General features: G+C 41.5%; 1 protein-coding gene across 4 annotated transcripts in view; it reads right to left on the reverse strand.

Moving 5' to 3' along the window:
• SPIDR (scaffold protein involved in DNA repair) overlaps positions 1–18,996 on the reverse strand; it is a 480,368-nt gene that overhangs the window by 291,519 nt on the left and 169,853 nt on the right. The window lies entirely within an intron of this gene.

The raw sequence follows: 18,996 nt of genomic DNA on the forward strand, positions 1-18,996 counted from the left end.
CACAGAAGTATTTATATTATGCAAATTAATGAGTTATAATTTTTAAATCTATATATGGGAACTTACAAGTAAATATACCTGTCCTGTAACCAGATATATTGACAGACTAAAGGTGCATACACACGATCAGATTTTTCCTTCAGATATGAACGATAACGATTTAAAAATTGTTCAGTCGTTCATATCTGATGGAAAATCGTTCATATCTGACATGCCTGAACGACGGACGATCAACGATGCGCGTTCCCGTTTGTCAGATAACGATATCTGACATCTGATGGGTTTGCAGTCAGACTTGGACGATTCCATTCATTTTAATGCAGTCAAAAATCGTTCAATCGTACAAAACTTTGGTAAAATCGTTCAAATCTTTCAAATCGTTTAATCGTTCAGTCGTTCATCTGACAAATCTGACAAGTCTGACAAATCTGACCGTGTGTACGCTCCATTACTTATGCTTTTTTTTGTTTGTTTTATTTTTATTCCTCAATACAAAAAAAGAATAATAAACTCATGTCAGTTGTATTCTTTGTGCTTAGTTAGATATATTTATCAACTCATTGAGAAGTTAGAGCAGGGAGCACAAAGGCACTGATGACTAAATATCTCATGACCTCTGCGAGAGGTGTACGCACTCATTCACCTCCTGGGGTTTTCCCCTTCTCTTTCCCTGTGCTGTAGAAGGGATGTTCTGTACTGTAGCATTCAAAAGGCGGCATCCACAGTGTCTGTGTACTTGTCAGAGCTGGCCTGAGGCCAAGTTAAAAGCATAATTACAGAGCACACATTTTTCCCACAAAGCAAACATGCTGCAGGGACATTCTCCTGCCCCTTCACTAACAATGACGTCAGCAGTGACTTCATGCAGGAAATGTGATCCACAGTAAGGGTGTGTTACCTGAACTACAAGCCGAGCCTTAACACCTGCACATTAATTAAGCTGTATGACCACAAGGACTTCCTGCTGCCAGGGACTCTTACCGTAATGAGATTAAATTATAGGATTTGTATGGGATGTCGGGCACACAATAAGGCTTACTGGCCACTCCTAGTAACATATATAATGTGTGTGTGTATTAATATATATATATATATATATATATATATATATATATATATTATACATACACACACATACACACACTGGCACCTCTCAAGGCGTGGGATGTATTAGGCAGCAAGTGAAGTCAGGTCTTGAAGTTGATGAGCATTTTTCTTTCTTCCAGCACAAGTGTAAGGATCTAAAAGACTCTGACAAGGGCTAAATTGTGATGGATTAATAACTGGGTCAGTGCATATGGCTTATGGGCACCTAGGGCTTATTGATGCTTGTGGGAGCGAAGCCTAGCTCATCTGGTTTGATCCCACAGAAGAGCTACTGTAGCACAAATTGATGAAAAAGTCAATGCTGGCTATTATAGAAAGGTGTCGGAACACACAGTGCATCGCAGCTTACTGCGTATGGGGCTGTGTAATCACAGACCGGTCAGAGAGCACATGCTGACCCTCTGTTCACCACCAAAAGCACCTACATTGGGCATGTGAGCATCAAAACTGGACCATGGAGCAATGGGAGGAGGAGGCCTGGTGTCACAGTGTGCCGGATGCCGCCTTGTACTTATCAGGTCCGGCAGCACTGGAGTCCCAGGCAGCGGGCGGGGAGTCCACAGTGATATGTCCAGCTCCCCTCGCTGTACGGCTGCTGAACTGCAGGCGGCCGCGGCTCTCCTAGGAGCTTGCGCGCCGACCTGCAGTTAGATTTAAAGGGACAGGCGCGCTAAACGTGAAATCACGTTTGGGCGCGAACTGAAGTCCTCCCTATTAGAGGGGGTCTCCAGAGTTCCTGTGAATACCCAGTTACTTGTTTCTGACCTTGGCTTGTTTGCGACTCCGATTACATCTGCTCCCTGGTACTGAGTTTGATATCTGGTTCTGACCTTGGCTTTCCTCCGTGATCTGCATACGTCTGCTCCCTGGTACCGTCTTGTCTGTGTGGTTCTGACCTGGCCTGTTGACTACACTGAAGTCTCCTCCGCTCCATCCAGAGATCACCAGCACCTGTATAGGGGAACCTATCCTGAGGGCCGCGACCTGTGTGTCAGACGCAGCCAAGTCCATACCTTCTTGCGAGGGTTCCTGGTGAATACCGCCACCACACTAGACTCCACGCCTCAGAAATAGGTCATGCCAATCCCCAAATACGGGTCGCACCCATTATCCACCCGAGAGTTGCGACACCTGGTCTGATTAATCATGTTTTATTTTACATCATGTGGACAGCGGTGTGCATGTGCATTGTTACCTAGTGAAGAGATGGCACCAGGATGCACTATGGGAAGAAGGCAAGCCAGCGGAGGCAGTGTGATGCTCTGGGCAATGTTCTGCTGGGAAAACATGGGTCCTGGCATTCATGTGGCTGTTACTCTGATATGTACCATCTACATCAGAGGTTCTCAAACTCGGTCCTGAGGACCCCCACACAGGTCACATTTTGCAGGTCACCCAGTAGGTGCACAGGTGTATTCATTACTCACTAACACATTTTAAAAGTTCCACAGGTGGAGCTCATTATTTCACTTGTGATTCTGGAAAACATGACCTGTTCGGGGTCCTGTGGACCGAGTTTGAGAACCTGTGATCTACAGAAACATTGTTGCAGATCAAATACACCCCTTCATGGGCACAGTATTTTGTGATGGAAGTCCAGCTCTTTCAGCCACAATGAAAAATTATTCAGGAATGGTTTGAGGAACATGACAAAGTTCACGGTGTTGTCCTCATACACTCTTGCTGCAGTCGCGCCAAACAGCCCTTCCCGATGCAGCAGGACCTGTGCGACTCTTGCGCCAAGCGCCTTTTTGCGTGTTTCACTAGAAAATGCGCCATGGTCGCAATCAGATATGACAAACCACTTCACTACACTGATTAATTGGATATGCTATACCTGTATATCTGTGTGAAACTGAATCTTAATACGAGGTGCTACGATGCAGCGGCCACGGATTTTTATCACTCCAAGTTCTGTTGTGCTTCGTACAGATGTGTCCTAATAAACTGTTGCTCATGTCGAGGCAATTAGCCCCTCTTGGACCGCCAGGTCCTGTGCGACTCTGCTTGCGCTGAGCGTCTTTTTCAGCCGAAAATGTTTCTTAGTCGCAATGTGATGTGAGTACGACGCACCCTGAGACTGTAGTGATTAATTTGATATGTGATACCTGTATATGTGTGTGTGACTGAGTGTCAATGATGCACAACGGAACTTGACATGGAGGAGAGCTGTGGCATCGTAGAATTTCGGATATAGATTCAGACTCAGTCGTACACAGATATACAAGGGTTGCATACAAAAATAATCAGCGCATTGTGATTCAGATGCATTTTCGTATGAAAAGTATGGCGCTAGTAGTGTCGCACGGGACCTGGCGTGGCAAGAGGGGCTGTTTGGCGCGACTGCAGCAATGATGTACTAGGATACATCTGTATGAACATATTGTACAATAAATGTATGCTGGCAGTAACACAACAGAATAAAACCCTAGAAATGAATGGGATGTTTATCAGAGTATTATAATTTACCAAAGAAATATGACTAGAGGTGTCAGATGCAGCAACAAGGGCATCGATGAGAAACACCGTGGATATATGGCCTTACACTGCTTTTATAGCTAAAGTACTAGGTTTATGACAAGATGGCTTTTTTGTATAGTAACATTACTAATATGTGGTTCGAGCTTCACACACAGCAGACAGACAATGAGCTTTATGCTTAAACAGGAAGTCACAAGAGCTGATTCTCACAGAAAAGAAAAGGAGAAGCTATGTCCCGCATGCAGAAAGTAACAAGTGTGCTGACATTATATATATTCTGTTCTGTGGTCACAGCTGAACGTGGTTTTGCATTATAAAGAAAAAGAATGTCACTAGAATAGACATACCATGCAAGACTATTTTACATTCCCTCCAATGGTCATGCAGCAAAACTATATGAAGGAGGAAGAGAGAAGGGAGAGGTTACATGTTTACAAGAGCTAGGAAAACTCATACTCCATAATATTGCAGGAGATATCTTGAAAGGTAAAGAGACTACAGAAAATGATCACAATCCTATAAACTTGTAATGTAATGACTGAGTGAAAATTATATGTAGCACTATGCAAATAACTGTGCATGTATCGTCCTGGGCTGAGTCAGTAACCTTGTTCAGTGCCTGCCTAAACGTATAGGGACAGATTCACAGATGTACGCTATGACGATGTTTTCGCAGTTTAACAATTATCGGCTGTCTGTGCATGCATCAGAGTTGCACTGCGCATGTGTCAAGGTAGATTACTGCAGTTGCTCGCGAGTATTTATTCGCAGTGGCCCTAAGGGGCCTATGTATCAAAGCTGGGAGAGAGATAAAATTGTAAGAGATAAAGTACTAACCAATCAGCTTCCAATTCACATGTTGCAGGCTTTGTTTAAAAAATTTAAATTTGAAGCTGATTGGTTAGTACTTTATCTCTCACAATTTTATCACTTTCACAGCTTTGATACATAGGCCCCTAATTATTTGGTGCTGGTAATAAAAAGTTGCACTAAAAAAAGTAACTGCACAGAAATGTACACTGATCATGGACAAATGTGTTAAGGTGGGTACACACCTGACAGATATATCTGCAGATGATGGTCGTTCATACACAATGAACGGCCATCATCTGCTTGTGCCCTCGGGTTCCGGCGGCCGGGACTCGGCGGCTTGTGGGCGGGTTGGGGGCGTGTCCCGCCCCCCTCCTCGCGCTGCCTCTGTGTGTGTGTATAGGCGGTCTCCGAATGTATCTGTCCATGTGTACCCAGCATTACACAATAAGTTCTCTCTATTGCTGTGAGCAAACTTCTATTCAGCAGCAATAGCATGCATTCCTGTTTTTAATTGTAATTACTATTTTAATAGTGTTTCCATGAAAATTTGGCCATAATTCAGTCATGTCTACCTGCCCGTTTATTAAGAGGATTTACCTGGATAATTAGCTGGTTAGATATGCACTTGACTAAAGGTGGGTACACACCAGACAGATATATCTACAGATGATGGTCGTTCATACACACCGTCATCTGTGTCTTGCTGCGGGTCCCGGCGACCAGGGGGCGTGTCCCAGTGGGCGGGGTCCCATTCCCCTCCTCGCGGCTGCCGCTATGTGTGTACGTGCGGTCTGCAGACATATCTGTCCATCGGCTGTGCAGCACAGCCAATGCGATATGTCGGTGAACGTCGTATCGCGGGTACACACTGCCCGACGGGCAGCAGATACATTGGCCGATCAATTGATTGGCCAATGTATCTGTCAGTGTGTACCCAGCTTAAAGGTGTATTTATTGGCACCAAAATGTCAGTGATATGAGATAAACATTAGCTGCACTCATCTGCTGTACAGACACAGCATGCAAGTACTAATTACTATAAAGACGTGGGGTCAAATGTAATAGGGTGAGAGTTTAGAAAATGTGAGAGTTTAGCAGTAAACTCTCAAACTTTTTAAACTCGCCCAATGTAAAGTCAGAGAACATGAACACTTGCATGTATTAGGGGCCTATGTATCAAAGACTGGAGAGAGATAAAATTGGGAGAGATAAAGCACTAACCAATCCGCTTCTAACCTACATTTTAAATTGTATGAAAAATGACAGTTGGGAGCTGATTGGTTAATACTTTTTCCCTCACAATTTTATCTCTCATCAAGCTTTGATACATAGGCCCCTAAGACTCAAAAAATTCTCACGATTTAAAATATTCAGATATTTTCCCATTTTGAAGATAAAACTCTCACTCTATTATATCTTGGCCCATGCACTGTGAGCTCTATAGCAATATTCCTTGTTAACTGTATAACTATGGGGACTGTGTATCAAGCTGTTTGATACATAAAATGATGCAGAAACTGCAGTTTTTGCATAAATGTATGTTTTGCTCCTATGTACTAAAAGCACAATGCAGGAGGTTTCACAGAAATCTCGGGCAAAGTGCTAATTAGCGCTGCAGATCGCAATCCCCATTATTATAAATTGGGACTACGAGCTGACCCCTTATGTACTAAACTCCAAAAAGAAAAGCTTTTTGGAGTCTAGCCCCAGTAGTTTGCACCATCTTCAGATTGTGTAAACTGTTTTGAGCATATGGGGGCTCCATGGGCAAGAGCGATCTTTCGATTTCTCTCTCTCACAGCCCCTGGCCGGCATCGACAGCTGACGTTGTGCGTATGCACAGTGTCAGCTTCCACCGGGGAAGTCTTTCACTTCAGTGACAGACTTCTCCAAAATGTCGGGGATATAACTCGCGGAGACAGCGGTTACCACAACCACTGTCCCTGCGAGTTCTCCTTTGTACATAGCCGGGATATTTTCATTAAAAATGAAAATATCCCCTGCGAGTTGGACTTATAATAGCGGCAGTACCACGATTAATGCTACATAGACCCCAATGTTAAAGAAAGTGCTCTACAAACAATGTCACACTTGAATTTTGCATAACATTATGTAATAGCTTAGCTCCATATAAATGGCCCCATTCTTCTCAAATGTAATATAGTAAAAGCATAAACCTTATATCACAATAAATGCATGAAAAAAACACTACTTTTACACATTGATACACATTAACCTTTGTTACTACCTTCAGCATATTATTTTGGGATGTCTTATCTTTTAAGATTGAATATATGATTATTGATATCTACCAATTTATTATGTTTAGTAAAATGTCATCTCATTTTTAGAGTGCTCTTCTATGTTAATATTCATATTATATTCTTCCCCACTTAGATCTATATAATAGAGCACGATCAGAGAATGATCCTTTGCTAGTTCTACTTTCTGGTACAATTTTTTCTAATGTTTGAGTTTGAAATCTGAAGGTCTACTGATGAATATGATGCTTCACCTTAACACCAGAGACCTTGCACCCTCGGAAAGATAGTTATACCAACAATCTTATCTTAGGAACAGATCAACAGATAAAATAGTTCCATCCATTTCAGTATATATGAAATAAGCACCAAGACGACCGCAATCCATTTCAGTTACATAAAATGGCAGACATATTTTATGTCAGTCTGAACTGCAGCCTGATAAATCTGAAGTAATAGTATTTTTAAAAACTCAGACTAACCAGGTGCATTACACGCATAACACTCAGCAGCAGCTGTGACTTCTGTTGTAGCCACTACTGAAAAATGATGCTAATACTGCAGTCCATGGGCTGTCTATGGAGACGCTCACAGGTTGCAGCTCCAATCCGCCATAGTGTGCGCAAGGGGCTTCTGAGCAACCCTATTATTGCTTAGATTGTGCAAGGGTGGTTTTTTTGCAGGTGTCAGCGGTGCTGCCGACTGGAGCTACCCTACCCGCCCAGGAACGCCTCTCAGTACTACATGGATCTCCATGCAGTTCCAATCCGCGTACGACCGCAGTAACCAGTGGGACGCATGCGTCTCAGACACAAAAGAAAAACATTGGATGTTGCTCCCAATGTTTCGTGTCCACCTCTGAATCAGGCCCAGTGAGAGCACGCCAAGTACTAGTAAGCTATTATTTCCATCACAAGAGTCCACATACCGTACGGTCACATGAAATTTGCACATAAACTTACAGCTACCATCACTTTTTTAGGGTTCCAAATAAAGCAAAACAGTTAAAAGAACTTAAATAACAATAACAACTAATAATGAAAAATAAAAAAAATGCATTAACCCAACTGCTCTCAAACTGATAAGGGACCTACTGATCTTGTAGGAGTCTGAATAGGAAATGAACATTGGCAAGTTACTAATTTCCTATTACCATAAATAAAGACTGACCTAGGAAAACTGGGACATATTAGAGCTCTAACCCTTATGCCTCCCACTTTCCTGACACCACTGGTACAGCTTTACTGACACATAAAGGAGCACGTTCTATCTTATAAGAGAATGTTTTTAGCACACGGGGGAAGTAGTTTGAACAGATCAGTGGCTGGGCTTACAATATCCAAATTATGTCTGGATACATGTTGTGTGGTATGCTCTAAGCATCCCATACAAAAGTAATGCTGGGTACACACTTAGAACAGATCTGTCAATAGACCGATCTGCCAGCCGATATGTACGTTACACACACTTACCAATCAGCAACTCGATATGTCTGGCCTGACATAACTGGGCGGACATTTCAGTTTGCCTTTCTAGTTGTAATGTCACTGGTCCCTGCAGCCAGTGTACAGGCAGTCAGTGGGTCGCCCGTACACACAACCAGACATACAGATATATATGCAAGATATATCATCATCGGCTGTGCTTCAGGGCCGATATATCAGGTGTACACACCCACCGATGCATTTGCGATATATTGTTCATCGATAAAACAAATGATATCAACAAGTGTGTACCCAGCATAAGACGCTTAGCTAATCTTTTACAATACATCCACTATCTACAGTACATTACAGTACATTAAATTACTCATATCTTTAAGTTGGCCACACAGAAACCAGAAAACAAAAATCGCTGTCTAATCGGTTACACACAATCAGCCAGACCGGACAGGATGTAGGTGTTCAACATTTGAGCACCCGGATGACCTCATAGTTAATGAGGTTGGAAGAGGACTGCCGGCACAGGTCAATATTGATCACTTCGGAAAAGCATGTATCAACATAAACCATAATGTTCTTATTGATTTTGAAAAAAAATGTATTATTGGATATTGTGCTAATTTTCAGGTTATATATCAAGCAGTGAAAAGAGTGGAGAAATGGACCAGTGGAGAAGATGCCCATATAGTGTATAACTTGTTCCTCAAAATGGGAATCGGTTTTATATACCGCCGAACCTAATCCCGGCGGATGAAATACCGACGCCGGAAGTCCGGCAGATGACGCTCCCGACGGCACCTGGTAAGCATCCTAACCCTCCCCTCTGCCCCCCTAACCTACCCTTACGGGTGCCTAACCTTAACCTACCCCCCTAGTGCCTAACCCTAACCTCCTCCCAGGGGTGCCTAAACCTAATCCCCCCTTCCTCTAGCCTAATCCGGGCCCTCCATTGGGGTGACTAACCCTAGCAGGTCCCGACGCCCGGCTTACCTACGTTAGTATGCCGGGCATCGGGTTTTTTGCGTGGGGCTGATGATAGGCGTCGGTATTTAGACGCCTATCATAAGTCCCATGCTGGAATTTCACAGACGGGAAGCCGGCGGTCAGCATTTCGACCACCAGCTTCCTGACTACATACCCTTAAAATGATTATCATTACAGCATTTAAAATAATACCGATAATCATTTATTTCAATTCATTAACTTTAATTAAATTAAACACACTGCCCTCCAAAAAAACTTTACTAAAAATATGACTAATAAAATGATTTATATAAAACAAATCTGAGAATATTGTAATCTGATATTATATGCATCATTGCTCCGGCCATGCTAAAAATAAATCAGTACATTACAGCAACATTTTTTTAAAACTTTAGCCAAGAACTCACAGACCTCCCAATAAACTGTGCTTGGCTGCAGCCCTCGCAAGGTCTGCAATGAATCAGCAAATTCCAAGCATAAAGAAAATTTCCCTTAAAGTAGCATTCACCTCCATAGTGTTAAATGGGATCAATCCTAGCAAACAGTAAAACCTCAATTTAGTAAATTCATAATTCCTGGAACTTCGTCAAATTCCTTTTCTGGAATTAGACCCAACATGTATTTTTTCCCCCCCTTTAAAAATGACAAAGCAATGCAATGTGAAAACAGAAATAATTTATAGTTGGTACTTTTTCTAGTCAATATTTAAATCCTTGCTGCTAAGGACAAGTGGGACTCACCCTAAGCACTACAGGCTTTAAAATAAGGGAGAATCTTAAGCAAAAGTCTCCCCCTTATAGTTTCGGCCACATGAGTATGACGATGGCAGGGGCTTGATGAGGTTATCCTGTTGGACCCTCTTTTGAATGATGTGACCCTTGAAAAGTTATTCTCTGGTGATCATGATCATGTGTGATCACCAAAGAACACTCCTGCTCTACATAAATCATTAAGTCGTCAATTGTATCTCTCACGTCCAGGCTTCAATAAACTCATGAGCACCCTTACTTGAAAGGGGGAAACACCCTATTTCAAGTGATATGACCCCTTGTCTGGTGACCATCAGAAAATATTAACTTGCACTGCAGAAATAATAATAGTAGAGCCAGTGAATGGTTTGGAGCACTTCCGAAAGCATCAAGAAGTCCAAAGAAGATGATGTTCTAATGCCCAGATCTGCAAAATCCAGGCTGTGGTAGGTTGTCTATTATATTCAAGCCCAGATTTTATTATGAAAACCTATGTATAGACTCTGGTGTTTTGTTGTGTAAGAAAAAACAAAATTTGGTTTTAGTTCACTTTCTTGTAAATTCATTTAAAAAGAGAGAGAGAGAAATAAGCAATCTAATGCTATTTTGTGTAATTTCAAAGTCTTTGAAAAACAAGGTATCATTTTTGTGGGTACTACATAATTACGGATATTGGAATGTAACCAGCCCAAAAAGTGCCCCCCAAAAAAGTTAAGCTATGAAGGGATATGCAGCTGTTAAGATGCTCCTTTGTTGGTATTAATACCACATTTTATGTTCTTGCATAATTCTTTGGAGGAAACAAATTTTTAAAAACTGAAAGATTCGCAGAATACGGATGTCAAGCTTTTTGCCGATATTCTTGCCGACAGAAAGCCTCATCTCATTGACCAACATCAGGTTGGTTTTGTTTTTAACCAGCCGCTGAAATCCCTGGATGTAATTTTAGCATTAGATGCAGAGAAGGCCTTTAACGGGCTGTCATGAGCTTTTAGGTTTCACACCTTGCAAAAACTTGGGTTCACTGGAAACTTTTTAAAAGGCAATTTATGCTCTGTATTGTACCCGATCCTCAGCAGTCTTGACTAATGGGCTTCTCTCACTCAAATTCAGTTTATTTATTTATTTATTAACAGTTTCTTATATAGCGCAGCAAATTCCGTTGCGCTTTACAATTTGAATCAAGATTAACATTATACTGGGTTGTAAAAGACATACATACATGACATACATAAGGGTAAGAGGGCCCTGCTCACAAGCTTACAATCTATAGGGAAATAGGTGTTGATACACAAGGAGAGGTGCTATTGCAAATAGGTCCAGCCCAATTGCAGATATTCTTGGTGGGCTGTATAATCCAATCACACTGGAAAGTTGGCCTAGGGTTAGGAGGATGTTCAATTGAAGAAAGAGAAGATGTGATAAGTGTTTACTATAAGAAGAGAGTTAGATAGGGAGCTATAAAAGGTTAGGTGGGCGGTCCTGGAATCTGATAAGCTTGTCTAAAGAGGTGAGTTTTCAGAGAACGCTTGAATGTTTGGAAACTAGTGGAAAGTCTTATTGTGCATGGGAGGGCATTCCACAGGGTGGGTGCAGCCCGAAAAAAGTCCTGTAACCGTGCATGGGAACAAGTAATGCGCGGGGATGAGAGACGCAGATCTTGTGCAGAACGGAGATGTCGGGTTGGAAGATATTTTGAGATAAGTGAAGAGATGTATGTTGGTGTGGTTTGGTTAATAGCTTTATGTGTGAGTGCAAGTATTTTAAATTGAATACGGTAGAAGACTGGCAGCCAATGGAGGGACTGACAGAGTGGATCAGCAGACACTGAACGTTTGGTGAGAAAGATCAACCTCGCAGCTGCATTCAAAATGGATTGTAGTGGGGAGAGCCTGTTTTTGGGAAGACCAATAAGGAGACTATTGCAATAGTCAATGCGGGAAATTATGAGTGCGTGTATAAGAGTTTTTGCAGTGTCTTGAGTAAGATATGATCGAATTTTGGCTATGTTTCTTAGATGCATGTAACAGGATTTAGAGACAGATTGAATGTGGGGAACAAAAGACAGTTCAGAGTCAAGGATGACACCTAGGCAGCGAGCTTGTGAGGTGGGGTAGATTGTCGAGTTGTCAACAGTAATAGAGATATCAGGTTGGTAACCGCTATTGGCTGGTGGAAATATAATTAATTCTGTTTTGGATATATTAAGTTTGAGGTGGCGAGATGACATCCAAGATGAAATGGCAGAGAGACATTCAGTGACACGGACCAGCACAGATGGTGACAAATCTGGGGAGGATAGGTAAATTTGAGTATCGTCCGCGTACAGATGATACTGAAAACCAAAAGAGCTGATTAGTTTGCCAAGAGAGGTGGTATATATTGAGAAAAGCAGAGGACCTAATACTGAACCTTGTGGTACTCCAACTGATAGAGGTAGCGAAGTGGAGTTAGAATCAGAAAAGCGAACAGTGAAAGAGCGATTAGATAGGTAAGATGAGAACCAAGAAAGGGCTGTGTCTTGAAGACCTATGGATTGTAGTGTTTGTATGAGAAGAGAGTGGTCAACAGTGTCAAAGGCAGCTGAGAGATCTAGAAAAATTAGAAGTGAATAATGGCCTTTAGCCTTGGCAGTGACCAGATCATTTACTACCTTAGCCAGTGCTGTCTCAGTGGAGTGTTGGGAACGAAAGCCTGACTGAAGTGGATCCAATAAGTTGTGGGTGTTAAGAAAGTGTGTGAGGCGAGTGTAGGCAAGTCTCTCCAGTAGCTTGGAGGGGCAAGGTAGCTGGGAGATAGGACGGTAATTTGAGAGAGAGTTAGGGTCAGAATTTTGTTTTTTCAAAATGGGAGTGATCACTGCATGCTTGAACAGTGATGGAAAGATACCAGTAGAGAAAGAGAGATTACAGATTTTAGTTAAGTGTGGAATGAGCACAGGAGACAGAGCTTTACTGATTTGTGAGGGTGTAGGATCAAGAGGAGAGGTAGTAGAGTAGGAGGATGAGAAGAGTGTAGCTACTTCATCTTCATTAGTGGGGTCAAATGATGAGAACGTGCCATTGGGTTCAGGTAGGGAATTGAACAAGACCCTGGCTGAGGAAGTGCATACCATTTCATTTCGGATATTATCAATCTTGTTTTTGAAATAGGAAGCAAGATCTTGTGCACTGATAGTAGCAGGTGGGTTGGGTGATGGAGGGTTAAGAAGTGATTTAAATGTATTAAAAAGTCGCTTGGGGTTAGAGGCTTGGTCAGAGATAACAGATTGGAAATATATCTGTTTGGCATTATCCAGTGCATTACGATAAGAGTGGTAGATTGTCTTATACGTGAGGAAGTCACTTGGAGTATGAGACTTTCGCCACTGACGTTCTACTTTACGTGAGAGTTTTTGTAGGTGTCTTGTGAATTTGGAATGCCACGGCTGACGTCTAAGTCTACGCAGAATGTGATGGGTAGCTGGAGCTACTTCATCAAGGGCTAGTTCTAGGGTCTGGTTCAGGTGTGATACAGCAGTCTCAGGAGAAGTGAAAGTAGAAATAGGTAAGAGTGATTGTTGCAGAGAGGTGGATAGTTGTTCAAAATTAATAGTATTAATATCTCTGCGGGTTTGAGGAGGTTTGGTTGATTTGCTTGGCATTGAGGCTGATGTAATGGAGGAGAGTGTGCAGGCGATAAGGTTATGATCTGAGAGAGGGAAAGGAGAATTAGTGAAATCAGAGACTGAGCATAGTCTGGTAAATACAAGATCAAGGCAGTGGCCATCTTGATGAGTAGAGGAGTCAGTCCATTGGGAGAGGCCAAGAGAGGATGTTAAGGAGAGAAGTTTGGAGGCATGAGGGGATTGTGGACTGTCAATGGGGATATTGAAATCACCCATGATGATGGTGGAGATGTCAGAGGATAATCCAACAAGTCAGGGATGTCCATTACACCCATTGCTATACGCCTCAAGCATAGAACCACTAGCGGCCTCAATCTGCCAGAACGAGGATATAGGGGGTGTAAACTTTGGTCCAGTCCAACATAATATCTCGCTATTAACTGATGACATGTTAACTTTATACAGACCAATGACCTAACTTCCTAACATGTTTAAGGTTTTGGACTCTTATGGTATAATTTCTGGATATAAAATAAATAGCTCTAAAATCTGTGGCTCTGGCTATCCATTTACCTACTAATGTCACAAAAAAATGGAACTTAACTTTGAATTTCAGTGTTGCTATTTAGGAATCCAAATTACAAAGGAGTTCGCTCAACATTTTCAATCTCTGTTAGAGCTAATGTGATGGAATTGGTACAGTCTGACATGATAAGTGGTGGGATTTCCACCCCACTATGTAATTTTTGGCATAAGATTTCTGATCGTACGGGTCCTTGCATTAGACTTCACTACTGATTGTCTTGCTATGCTGCTGTACCACTCAACTGACATGCTTAGCAAACCTAACAATAAATTAGTACAACATATTTGCACTGCTGCAAGATTTAAAAGACTTTAAAGCTCCATGATCGCCATGTTATATTGCAATGATTTCCCCATATGTGATATGTCGCTTCTATGTATTATACTGTATTTCAGGTCTGCCTAATGACAGGATTCAAAAAAATTCCATGAACCATGGGATCCTTTGTATTCTTACAACCATTCTTGGTTCCCTGTAACTACTTAACATTCTGTATTTATACTTTTCACCTAACTGGGTGAACCTCCGCCCCGTCATGCATGTGGTAGGGAATATACCTGTGGGAGGAAAAAATAACTGGAGGAAACAAAGACATGGAGGACATATAAACTCCACACATATAGGGCCTTGATTGGAAAATGGCTGTATTCCAGGAAAACAGTTATGATTGAGGACATGTCAAACGTTTCTTATATGCTTCTGTTATCAGCAGTTAAGTAAAGCTTTAAAGCTAGGTAAAAGTTTACTATTCTAGGAAATCCAAGCAGAAATCTTAAATCAATTCTAATTGTATTCATGATAAACACTACATAAAAGGGAAATGGTACGGGTCCCTCAAAAGTCATAAAAATACAATGACAATTGAAAAAAGGTATTCTCTGATTCACATTATCTTCTTATGCATCCTGTACAGATTGTAGGCAAAAGGTGATCTGAAGGAGTTCCCCATTTGATGTTTCCAATGGTTTTTCTGCTTAGTAAGTTTGTTATGAATATGAAACCAATATGGTCCTAGAATTGTTTGTTCGTCTTTTATAACTTTTTGTTTGCCATCCCTTTATATTTTTTGAGATCCATATGGTTTTGAACAGTAATGTATATTTAAATCTATTAAATGTAGAGTAGATAAATAAAATCAATCAAGGTGTAAGTGACATCACAGATACATTATACACTATGATGTTAAGGCATGATATAAACGGGTTGAGTATGAAATCCCAAAACACCGACACCGGAAGCTCAACAGAGGAGAATCCTGACAGAGCATGTAAGTACCCTAACCCTACCCTCCCCCCCCTTACCCCCCAGGTGGTGATTAACCCTAAGTCCCCCACGGGGGAGCCTAAACCTAACCTACTCCCTCCCCTCCTGCATCCTAAACCTAACCCTAACCCACCCGGGGGAGTGCCTAACCCTATCCTCCCCCAGTGGCTCCTAACCCCCCTTCCCCTAGCCTAACTCTAAGACCCCCCCTGGGGTGCCTAATCCTACACCCCCCTGCGGCTAAGTGCTAAGGACGGCAGGACTCACCTTGATCGGTCTGGCGTCCTTCGACATTGGGATTAAGATAGGTGTCGGTATTTCTACGCCTATCTTAACCCCCTTGTCGAACTTCTGCTGTCGGGATATAGACCGGCGACATTTAGTCTGCCGGTCTATAAACTACATCCCATATAATCAATATGACCAAGATGAGGGAAGACCTACTTGAGCAGGAAAATTTATTTAGAACCAATCAATTTAAATCATAGATAGGTCACCTATAAAATGTCAACTACTGAGACTGAGCTATCAAGAACAAAGTATATCCCATTATAAAACAGCTAGCTAAAAGTGAATAAAAGACCGAAAACGATAAAGCTGTCTGAAATGAATCTAAGGAAAACACTTTGAGTCACGTGATATGGTGCAATTTGATTTTACCACAGGATATAAAAAGGAACCAGGTTGGTTTTGCATTTAAAACAAAAAAGAAATGTTACTTTTAATCCTGTGGCAAAATTGCAGAAAAATCTGCACTTTTGCCATTTAGCACCCTACTGCATTTGGCCCTTTGCTTTGATACTTTGACAGACTTAAATTCTGTGCTTGACTGTGTTTTCTTTATATCAATTTTGATTTTTATGAAGGACTGCTACAGTATAAGTTTATGTAATTTTAATTTAGGCAGGTTTCTATTTTAGCTTCATTCTTTCCTGGCTGTAGTGCAATCTGTCACATAAAGTGGTTTCTAAACACTAAATAAACTTTAAAACCGGGAAGATGAGCTCTGCTGAAAAAAATAAACTTGGGATAAAAATAATGTAGATATACAACATATTTACATTGCACATCAACGGTCTTTTATGAAGGGTAAGTTACTCATAATGAGTACAAGGATAAATATTAAACTATCCTGGCCACTTTAGGAAGAAGACAACATTTTCCATTTTATCACAGGCAAAAAAGTGACATTTAAAAAGGTGCTCTTTTGCAAAAAGTCTGTTTTTACATACTGAGTAAGGAGATTAAAGGGAAGATGGCCAGCGTTCAAACACATTTAACATTCGTGCAGCATCAGAATGCACTGACATCTGGTTTGGATTTACAGTCTGACGTTTTAATGGAGGTACCTCCCCCACAAAACTTTCTTTTCCTTTCTTTAATAAACTGTTCTTTTAGCCTCTCTCTGTTTTTCCCCTCTCCCCCTCATAAGCAACACGTTTTTGATTCTTGCTGGAAGCGGCCTGATCACTGCCAGGAAGAGAGATGCAAAACAATCCCAGGAGCAGCTCCTGACGTCAGTATAGCATTCCTCCCACCCAGCAGTCAGAGCCCTGTGGAAATTCCAGGCTCCAGCCGGACTAAATCCTTGTGATATAACATCAGAACGCCTGCAGGGCCACTCATTTATTCCCTTGCTGACATAAACCAAGGGTTAAAATCCACATCCGACTGTCAGTCAGTTTATAGAAACTTTCCATCTTTTCCCTAGATATTTTTACTGGAAGTTTGTTATTGCAATTTTTATTTACCCTGCTGAAGAATAAGTTGACAATCTATTATTACATTAAATGGCATACTGAAAGAAATCTAGAAACCCCATTAACTTATATAAAAGCAAATGATCTTAGCACCAGGGTCACAAATGCAAACATTCACTCTGGTTAAACAATGGCGTTCAAAATGCTTCTTAAAGGGCATGTATTAAAGAAAAGCGCATGTATCAAATCAGAAAATATATATTTGCACTAACCTGCCTAGCATTCATTTGTGCTTATTCCATTTTAATGCAACTGAAACTGGTCAACTGATGCAACTGAAAGATTACAATTACCTAAATGAGAGTGCATTGTAGACGCAATGAGATGCGTTAAGAAGTGTTTAGATTTACAATTAGATTGACCAAGTTTACTTCCTTTTTGTAATAAAAAAAAAACATTTAAAAAAAAAAAAGTTTAAATGGTGTAGTGGACACATGTAAAACATATACGTAACGTAATGTGACAGATATACATTTTACTTGTGTTTTAATGGGGCACAAATGCATTACAAACTCAAGTGTGGATATAGTCTTAGCAAAAGAAAATGTAGCTAAATCATACTAATCCCAAATTAAAGATTTATCACAGTTATTGAATAGAGGGCCTCATTCAAGGATGTACATCTCCGATGGTGGGAGGACTGCGCATGCACTGTGCTTGTGCAGTCCTCCATCTGCAAGAACGCTTGCAGTGTCTCCAAGCCACAGCCTGATTGACTGGCTGCATTCATTTGGGGGCGGGGAGGGGGTGGTGCCGGCCTGCTTTCCTAGAAACTTACATAGGTAAGATGGACATCCTGAGTAGCCATTGGCTTTCTCAGATGGCTGATGCTGTAACCATCGCGACCGTTGGTCACGATGGTAACCTGATGCTGCGTCTTCAGACGCAAGATTCGGATCTGCAATGCTGTCAGGAGGTGGCTTCTCTCCTCAAATGCCTCCTGCTGAATTCGCAAATTCTCACGTCGCTGCAAAGTGAACTGTTGCCATCTCTGAATCAGGCTCAAAGTTCTAAAGAACTGCATATAATAATATCAGATAATCCCTCTGTACATACTGCATCAATGCTTGCTACAATCATGAATTAAACAGCAAGTTTGAATTGCCACCATTGTTCTTGCTGTCCAGATAAGACCACCTTCTGTGTGTTACAAATTCCCGCCCTATACACTTCTAGTGAAGTGTAGATAGAAGTATATTACATTCTTATCAGATATTCTTTCAAATGAGGGGGGAGCACTCATGGCTGCCTGCTGTATGAAAATTAACTCGCTATGTTTATACATAAAAGTCTTTACTCTAACACAAATCATGAACAAAGAGAATATTTTCCTACTTACTTTCCTGCAAAACACAAATAAAAAAAGTTATTTTCTTCTTTCTATCCCATTAAATAGGTGGTAAAGTAGCTATTCTCTGCCAATGGTTAAATCAAAACCATCTTTTTCTAGAATTGTTACCAATATGCATCACTTGACCGGAGGAAGCCTATGGTATGATCTTGTAAACCACTATTTAATAGGGAGGACAATACAGTGTGTTTCACTCGCTATTGGCCCCAAGTAACTTTTAAAGTAATTGAGGTAATTTAGTGAAATGTGACACAGACATACCTTGGTCTATGAGAAACATGAGGAAGTCATAGCAAGTGTTGAAAGAGTTCGCCATTAGCACCCAGGCCAGCTGCTCACCCCCCTAGTCAGCAGTGCTGCCCAAAATTCACATAGGGGAGCCACACCAACTGCTAGTGAGGACGCCAGTGAGGATGGCAGTTGGTGTGGCTTCCCCATTTGAAATTTTAGACTGCTCTGCAGCCTCACCTCTGGAATCACCACCCACTGCTAGTCAGTAGGTATTCCTGCTTCTGACAGTGGTGTTGTGTACTGAGGCGTCCACATTCATCATGTCTATGTGTTACGTGCCAATATGAACCGGTACACAGCT

This window comes from Taudactylus pleione, unplaced genomic scaffold, assembly GCF_031769625.1.
Source record: "Taudactylus pleione unplaced genomic scaffold, aTauple2 ptg000093l, whole genome shotgun sequence".
In the NCBI taxonomy this organism is placed as follows: domain Eukaryota; kingdom Metazoa; phylum Chordata; class Amphibia; order Anura; family Myobatrachidae; genus Taudactylus; species Taudactylus pleione.